The sequence below is a fragment of the Galeopterus variegatus genome, unplaced genomic scaffold (genome assembly GCF_000696425.1).
Source record: "Galeopterus variegatus unplaced genomic scaffold, G_variegatus-3.0.2 Scaffold8282, whole genome shotgun sequence".
In the NCBI taxonomy this organism is placed as follows: Eukaryota; Metazoa; Chordata; class Mammalia; order Dermoptera; family Cynocephalidae; genus Galeopterus; species Galeopterus variegatus.
Window position 1 is genome coordinate 43,602 of NW_007734393.1, and position 7,516 is coordinate 51,117.

Sequence of the window (7,516 nt, forward strand, 5' to 3'; positions counted from 1 at the left end):
GTCACGAAAAAAGACAAAAAGAAAAAAATAAATAAATAAATAAAAATAAAGTTTATGTTTAACAACAAAGAGCCAAAAATACCCAAGAAAGCTGCAGAAGCATAATAAAGCCACTTGCCCTAAGAAATATCTAGAATTACAACAAAACTATAGAGGTTGGGATGGATTTTGGCTCAGGAATAGAAAAACTGACCAGGAAAACATGTATGGAAACTCTATCATGCAGCTGCTGCTCAGGTCTGTAGAAAAGGGCAGAATGAACAGTCCAGACAGCTTGATGTTCACGTAAAGAAAAATGACATTGGCGTTTTCCCTCCACCCTCCCCCACCTCACACCACAAACAAACATCAACTCCAGGTGAATTATAAAGACTCACATATGAAACAAAAAGTATGTAATCTGTAGAGAAAAATGAAGGATAATATCATTATCTTGTGAAAGGATTTATTAAACTAAACAGAATACAAACCATAAAAGAAACGATCAATAAATTCAATGTATCACAGCTGAGAACTTGTGTTCATCAGCAGGCACCGCAACGAGCAGGAAGCCCAAACCGGACCGGGATATTTACACCGCATCTGACAGAGGCTTCATTTCCAGAATATACAAGGAAATCTTGCAAACTGATAAGTGCAAGACAAATGCCAAGGAAAAAAATACAAAAAGAGTTAACTAAAGGGAAGACCCAAATGCCCAGTAAACATACAGAAAGATCAATCTCTTGAGGTACCAGAGAAATATGAATTCAAACCAGAAGAAACTTTCACATCCACCAGCTTCTCAGACAGTCGCTGTCTTACACATCTGGTGCTGACAAGGACGTGTGGCCAAGGGCACAGGCACTGCTGTGGCAGGAGCTCCGTCCAGGACCACGACGCGCCCGTGTGCCTGCAAAGGTGCTGGACACCGTGCACAGGTGCCCAGCCACGTGGCTGTGATGGCACAAGACAGGAACCACCTAGGTGCCCCCAGACACGGACCAGGCGTTGATGCCATGGTGTCCTTGTGTAACCGGATACAGTGCAGCAGGAGAAATAAAAAATGACAGCGGCATGCAATGCCAAGAGTCCGGGGAGCAAGATGCAGAAAAGCAGCAAATCCCATACGAACGCACATGGCACGATCCCACTCGGGAAAGCTCAAAGCTACGCAAAACTCTGTGACATACCATCTAGGGACAGAAACACATAGAAGTAAAGCAATGAAGTAAAGCAAGTCGTGATAAATGCACAAGTCAGGGCAAGGAGGGAAGGGGACAAGAGGGGAAAGGGTGGATGGCTGGGGTGGCCATGTCACCGATCTCTAAAACAGTATACATGAATTCTGCATGTGTGAACCACATGCACACGTGCACTGCATACATTCAACATCCTTGAAAACACACTTCTAAACATTAAGTTGATAAAGCAGCTCACACCATCCCTGTGTAAGGCCCCTGATGGCCGCCTGTGCACACGGAAGGGGAAGGAAGCAAGTGTGTGACAGGACCACCCACCCACCCTAGCCTGGCCACTCTGGGACAAGCTCATCCAGATCTCCCTGGCTGTCTCCTGGGACTCCTTCTTTCAGCCCCACTAAACGTCACCTCTCCAAGGGGCCCTCCTTCACCTCCCTGGCTCTAACAGCCCATCCCTCCTGGGCCCAGTCAGTCCTAGTCTGTCTCCTCATTTCCTTGCCAGCAGGTAAGGAAGAAGATCTCAGAAACATCTCACTGACAAAATGTGAGTCCCCTAAAGGCACAGAGCTGTTTTCTCCACACTGTGCCCCTGAAACCAAGAACGTTGCCTGGCACACAGGGGAGGCTGGGTAAGTGTTCCCAGCAGGAAGAAGAAGGAGGTGGTCAGAGAGGGAGATCAGGCCAGCCAGGCACACCCAGTGGGAAGGACAAATGGGACAGGGGACCATCCTAGAGGACAGCACCTGGACCCCAGCAACATCCCCTCCCTGGGCCTGGCCTGGGAGGTGCTAGTGGCGATAGCATGGTGAAGAAAGTGGAGTGCTATGATTGTCTTGCTGTGACCGTCTGGACCCACATCCTCCCTGCCACTACCATATCCCAGCACAGGNCCAGAGAAATATGAATTCAAACCAGAAGAAACTTTCACATCCACCAGCTTCTCAGACAGTCGCTGTCTTACACATCTGGTGCTGACAAGGACGTGTGGCCAAGGGCACAGGCACTGCTGTGGCAGGAGCTCCGTCCAGGACCACGACGCGCCCGTGTGCCTGCAAAGGTGCTGGACACCGTGCACAGGTGCCCAGCCACGTGGCTGTGATGGCACAAGACAGGAACCACCTAGGTGCCCCCAGACACGGACCAGGCGTTGATGCCATGGTGTCCTTGTGTAACCGGATACAGTGCAGCAGGAGAAATAAAAAATGACAGCGGCATGCAATGCCAAGAGTCCGGGGAGCAAGATGCAGAAAAGCAGCAAATCCCATACGAACGCACATGGCACGATCCCACTCGGGAAAGCTCAAAGCTACGCAAAACTCTGTGACATACCATCTAGGGACAGAAACACATAGAAGTAAAGCAATGAAGTAAAGCAAGTCGTGATAAATGCACAAGTCAGGGCAAGGAGGGAAGGGGACAAGAGGGGAAAGGGTGGATGGCTGGGGTGGCCATGTCACCGATCTCTAAAACAGTATACATGAATTCTGCATGTGTGAACCACATGCACACGTGCACTGCATACATTCAACATCCTTGAAAACACACTTCTAAACATTAAGTTGATAAAGCAGCTCACACCATCCCTGTGTAAGGCCCCTGATGGCCGCCTGTGCACACGGAAGGGGAAGGAAGCAAGTGTGTGACAGGACCACCCACCCACCCTAGCCTGGCCACTCTGGGACAAGCTCATCCAGATCTCCCTGGCTGTCTCCTGGGGCTCCTTCTTTCAGCCCCACTAAACGTCACCTCTCCAAGGGGCCCTCCTTCACCTCCCTGGCTCTAACAGCCCATCCCTCCTGGGCCCAGTCAGTCCTAGTCTGTCTCCTCATTTCCTTGCCAGCAGGTAAGGAAGAAGATCTCAGAAACATCTCACTGACAAAATGTGAGTCCCCTAAAGGCACAGAGCTGTTTTCTCCACACTGTGCCCCTGAAACCAAGAACGTTGCCTGGCACACAGGGGAGGCTGGGTAAGTGTTCCCAGCAGGAAGAAGAAGGAGGTGGTCAGAGAGGGAGATCAGGCCAGCCAGGCACACCCAGTGGGAAGGACAAATGGGACAGGGGACCCCTGGCACACAGGGGAGGCTGGGTAAGTGTTCCCAGCAGGAAGAAGAAGGAGGTGGTCAGAGTGGGAGACCAGGCCAGCCAGGCACACCCAGTGGGAAGGACAAATGGGACAGGGGACTATCCTAGAGGACAGCACCTGGACCCCAGCAACATCCCCTCCCTGGGCCTGGCCTGGGAGGTGCTAGTGGCGATAGCATGGTGAAGAAAGTGGAGTGCTATGATTGTCTTGCTGTGACCGTCTGGACCCACATCCTCCCTGCCACTACCATATCCCAGCACAGGTAAGGGAGTCACTGGCTCAGGGGTGGGAGACAAGCCTACGGCACTGGGGGCTGCCAAGAGCCAGTGATGGCCCTTTCACCAGCCTTGTTCTCTGAACAGCAGCACTGGGGAACCAGCCCTGGCCAAGAGCCAGGAAGAATGACAAGTGAAGAAGCTGGGCCCAGGCCTCAGGGAGTGGCAGAGGTAGAGTCCCTGCCTGCAGCATCTGCTAGCCTGAGCCAGAGGCCCAGCCCGGGGCAGAGAGAAGCAAGCAAAAAGCTTGGGGACCACAAATTCAATCCCCTTCCCCACTCCCAGAACGCTCCTCACAGAGGCTGCCCTGACCCAGATGCTGGGAGCCAGATGACAGAACTGGTGGCAGAGACGCCACCTCAAGGGCTTGGCCACCTGGAGCCTAGGATGCCTTCTGGGGCCGGATCTGCAGCCCAAGCTGACAGCAGAGGGGAGAGCAGGAAAGGGGCTGGGCAGGAGACCATGGCAGTCAGATGGCCAGGAAGGCCAAAGGGGGGACACCTGCAGATGGCGGCAGGTGGGCGAGGAAGCTCAGTAAAGTGGAAAGAGCAGAGGCTTGGCACCCAGAAATACCTAGATGTACACCTCAGTTCTGTCCTGCCCCATGGAACAGCCATGAAGGCTCGTTTATCACCCCTGCAGTCCTAATTTCCTCCTCTGCGTACTGCACCAAGTGCCACTTGCTGCACACTGTCATTCAGCAGGCCAGATGAGATGAGTCATTCACTCAGCCTTTCCCCAACACCCCAAGCGTCACTGACTAGGGGCTCGGTACTCTGAGCACCAGCTCCATGCCTGGTGTGAACTCAGACACATAGGTCTGCCCCTGCCACCGGGTATCCTCCTGATCCTTCCTCACCTGGGACCAGAATCACCCCCAGCTCAGGGCTCAGCAGTCATCTGTGGTGGTCTTGGGTCACAGGCAATGTTCTCAGAGCAACAGAACCAGTCTACCCTCCACCAGCACAACACAGCAAAGACCTCACTCACTACCATCCTTCCCACCTCCCCCGCCCCCATGGCCAACTGCTGTCTTTACCTAGGGGCTGACAGCCTTGTCTGGTGAGTCCTCAATAGAGCCATGGCTCCCCAGGCCACCTCTGCAATGATGGATCCATGACATCTTCTTACAGAGGCAGGGCCAGCAGCCACACCGCTGAGCTATAGAAAACAAGAAATCAGGGAGGGGAAAAGAGCAGGGTCAGCTCAGATTCAGGGTGCCCTGGGGCCCCGTGCCCACCCCAGGCCCCATGAGCCTGGTTCCGCTGCACCTGTTCCCAAGGCTACCCCAGGCTCCTTGCCAGTCCTGAGGTGACCCCCACCCAGCCCCTTCTAGGTGGCCTCCTGCTCGACAGCTCCCAGTGAGGGGACAGGGATACACAGCCCTGAAGAAGGTGTGCCCTGCCCCAGCCTGTAGGGCCCCCCAGCCCTCTGGCAATTTGGAGCCCCAAACTCTCTGGCTCTCCAACCTCCCTGCAAGCTTACGCCCGATTGGCTTCTTTGCATACAGGGTCCCCACAGCTCCACCCACATGCATGCATGCATCTACCACAGGGCATGACCAGGTGCTGCACCACCAGGCGCTGTACTGGAGCTGAGACCATGGAGCTCAGGCCACCTGCCACATCTCTGTCTCTAGCTCTGTCTTCCTGAGCCATACCTGACAGGCTGCAGAGCTGGGGTCAGGCTGTCTGGGGTTGAATCTGCCCCAGCCATTTATTACCTATGCAGTCTGACACAAACCACTGGACCACTGTGGACCTCGGTTTCCTCATCTGTACAGTGAGGGGACAAAATGGCCTACCCCTCAGTGTTGCTGTGAGAGCTACATGTATACACATTCAGTGCTCAGAACAGGAATGACAACAGTAAGTACTCAATACATAATTTACCATATTGGCATCATCCTCAGCATGACTCCAACTATTCCTGACAAGAGGACAGTGGGGACAACTCCAGCCTGGACACTGCCAGGACTGCAGCCCATGGGCTCATCTGTCCTCTGCGGCATTGTCCCTGTGCACGCAATTCCCCGTGGGGACGTTCACATCCTACAACATATCACTCACGGAGCCGTACTTCACAGCAACTATGCAACTCGCCGCACAGAAGCCTGAAATGAGAAGGTGGGTGTGGGAGCAAAGTGAGCTTCTCAGAGAGTGAGAGGCAGGCCTGGGTCCCAGGGTCGGGAGGGCGAGGTCAGCATGGCCCTGTGTCCCATCTGAGCAGTGCCTGGCCTGGGTGCAGCTCTGGGCGTGCCTGTACTATCCGGCCTTGACCAGGCCAGGGCAGCACCAGGACACCATCTAGTGCAACAGGCCCACGCACTTCGGTCCCAGAACCCCACATGCTGCTCAGGATTATCGAGGACCCCAAAGAACTTTGGTTTATGTGGATGACATCCACCAATATCTACACCACTCAAAATTAAAACAGAAATCTTACAAATCTTTGTAAAAATATTAATACATTCTGAAATAATAATAAATCCATTGCTGTTAACATAAATAACACGTTTCTATAAAAAATAACTTTGTTTTCCAAAACATGCAGCTCAGTGGACAGTGGTACTGCCTGCACTCATGCTGGTCCCCAGGCAGGCTCTAGGGATGGCCAGATTCTGCCCTTCCTCTGGTGCGAGCTGCCGCAGCACACTACTCTTGAGGCATATGAAGAAATCCAGGCCCGCACAGGGATGCAGTTGACACAAGGAGGACCTCGGGAACCCATGAAAGGAACTCAGGGACCACACTTTCCGTGGGTCTCTCAGGCCTCACATTCCGGGTGCCTGCCCAAAGTCGCCACTGGGCCTCCCTCTGCTTTCTTGATGCCATCAAAAAGCACGAGACACAGGAGAACACGAGAAAAAGCAAATCACTGTCAAGTAACAAGACAATCAACAGAGCCAGATTAACACATCAGAACTATCAGGGAGTTCAAAATAACTATGACTGATACGTGAAAGGCTCCAGTGCAAAAAATACACAAAATGCACAGTGGGGAACTTCAGCAGAAAAATGAAAACTACCAGAAAGAGGCAAATGGAAATGCACAGCTAAAGGCACTGTCTATGAACCAGGAAACAGGCTCTCACAAGACCCGAAGCTGCTGGCACCTTTATCTGAGACTCCCTAGCCTGCAGAAGTGTCACAAATTACTTTCTCTTGTTCAGGAGCCACCCAGGCTCCTGCCCCACCCCACTGCTTCCTCCTGGCAGCTTTCCCTGCTCTCATCCCTTGCCACCTTCTCTAGGCCATCTCCCATCCTGCTCCCCAGCACCTCCTAGGTCTTCCCTCCCTCACCTTTCTGCATCTGAGTGCCTCCCTCCTTCTTTGGGTGTCAGGGGAAGAAGAGGGTGACGACAGGCCTCCCAGGACTAGGATGCAGGCACAGCACCATGCTCTAACCAACTGAGCTAACCAGCCAGCCCATGTGGTCAAGATTTGTGTTTTCTTCCCACCTGGAATATAATTCCCCTACTCCCTGGCTCAAGCTTCCCGGCATCTTTAACTTCCACACCTGCATCTCTTACCGTGTTCTCACTGCCTTGGGTGTCCAGTTTAATCATTCATCAAAACCTGCTGGGTGCCCACCCTGTTCTAGATGCTGGGCTGGGCACTCAGGACACAAGGGTAACCAAGGCAGAAATGCCTATGCCCCAGGGAGACATAGGTGTGTGTGGGAGACAAACACAAGAGTACAAGGTCATTCCAAGCAGAAGGCTCAGCATCAACACACATGCAGGTGAGAAAAGGCATGGCGTGTGCAGGAAAGAAGGACTTTGGCACTACTGGGGCACGTGAAGCAAGGACTGGAAGATGTGGCTGGAGCTAGATCCGGGCTTTCACCCTGGGGGTATAGTAAGTTCGAATCCCAGTCTCTGTCTCACAGACTGTAAAGACAGAATGGAAAACCTGCAGGTAAGTGGCAATGACAAAACAGGAAGCACTGGGAAGGAAACGAGAGGAACCTGAGAC

General features: G+C 52.9%; 1 long non-coding RNA gene across 2 annotated transcripts in view; it reads right to left on the reverse strand.

Annotated features, from left to right (window-relative positions):
* The window catches only part of LOC103608310, a 32,294-nt gene extending 26,560 nt beyond the window's left edge, over positions 1–5,734 (reverse strand). Inside the window, exons 1-2 of one of the 2 annotated variants that reach the window (XR_552039.1) lie at positions 5,432–5,734; positions 4,579–4,700 (exon numbers count right to left, since the gene is read on the reverse strand). This is a non-coding gene — a long non-coding RNA (uncharacterized LOC103608310). The remainder of the gene's footprint in view (positions 1–4,578; positions 4,701–5,431) is intronic. The other variant, XR_552038.1, reaches the window with a different exon arrangement.
* Between the last annotated feature and the right edge of the window lie 1,782 nt (positions 5,735–7,516).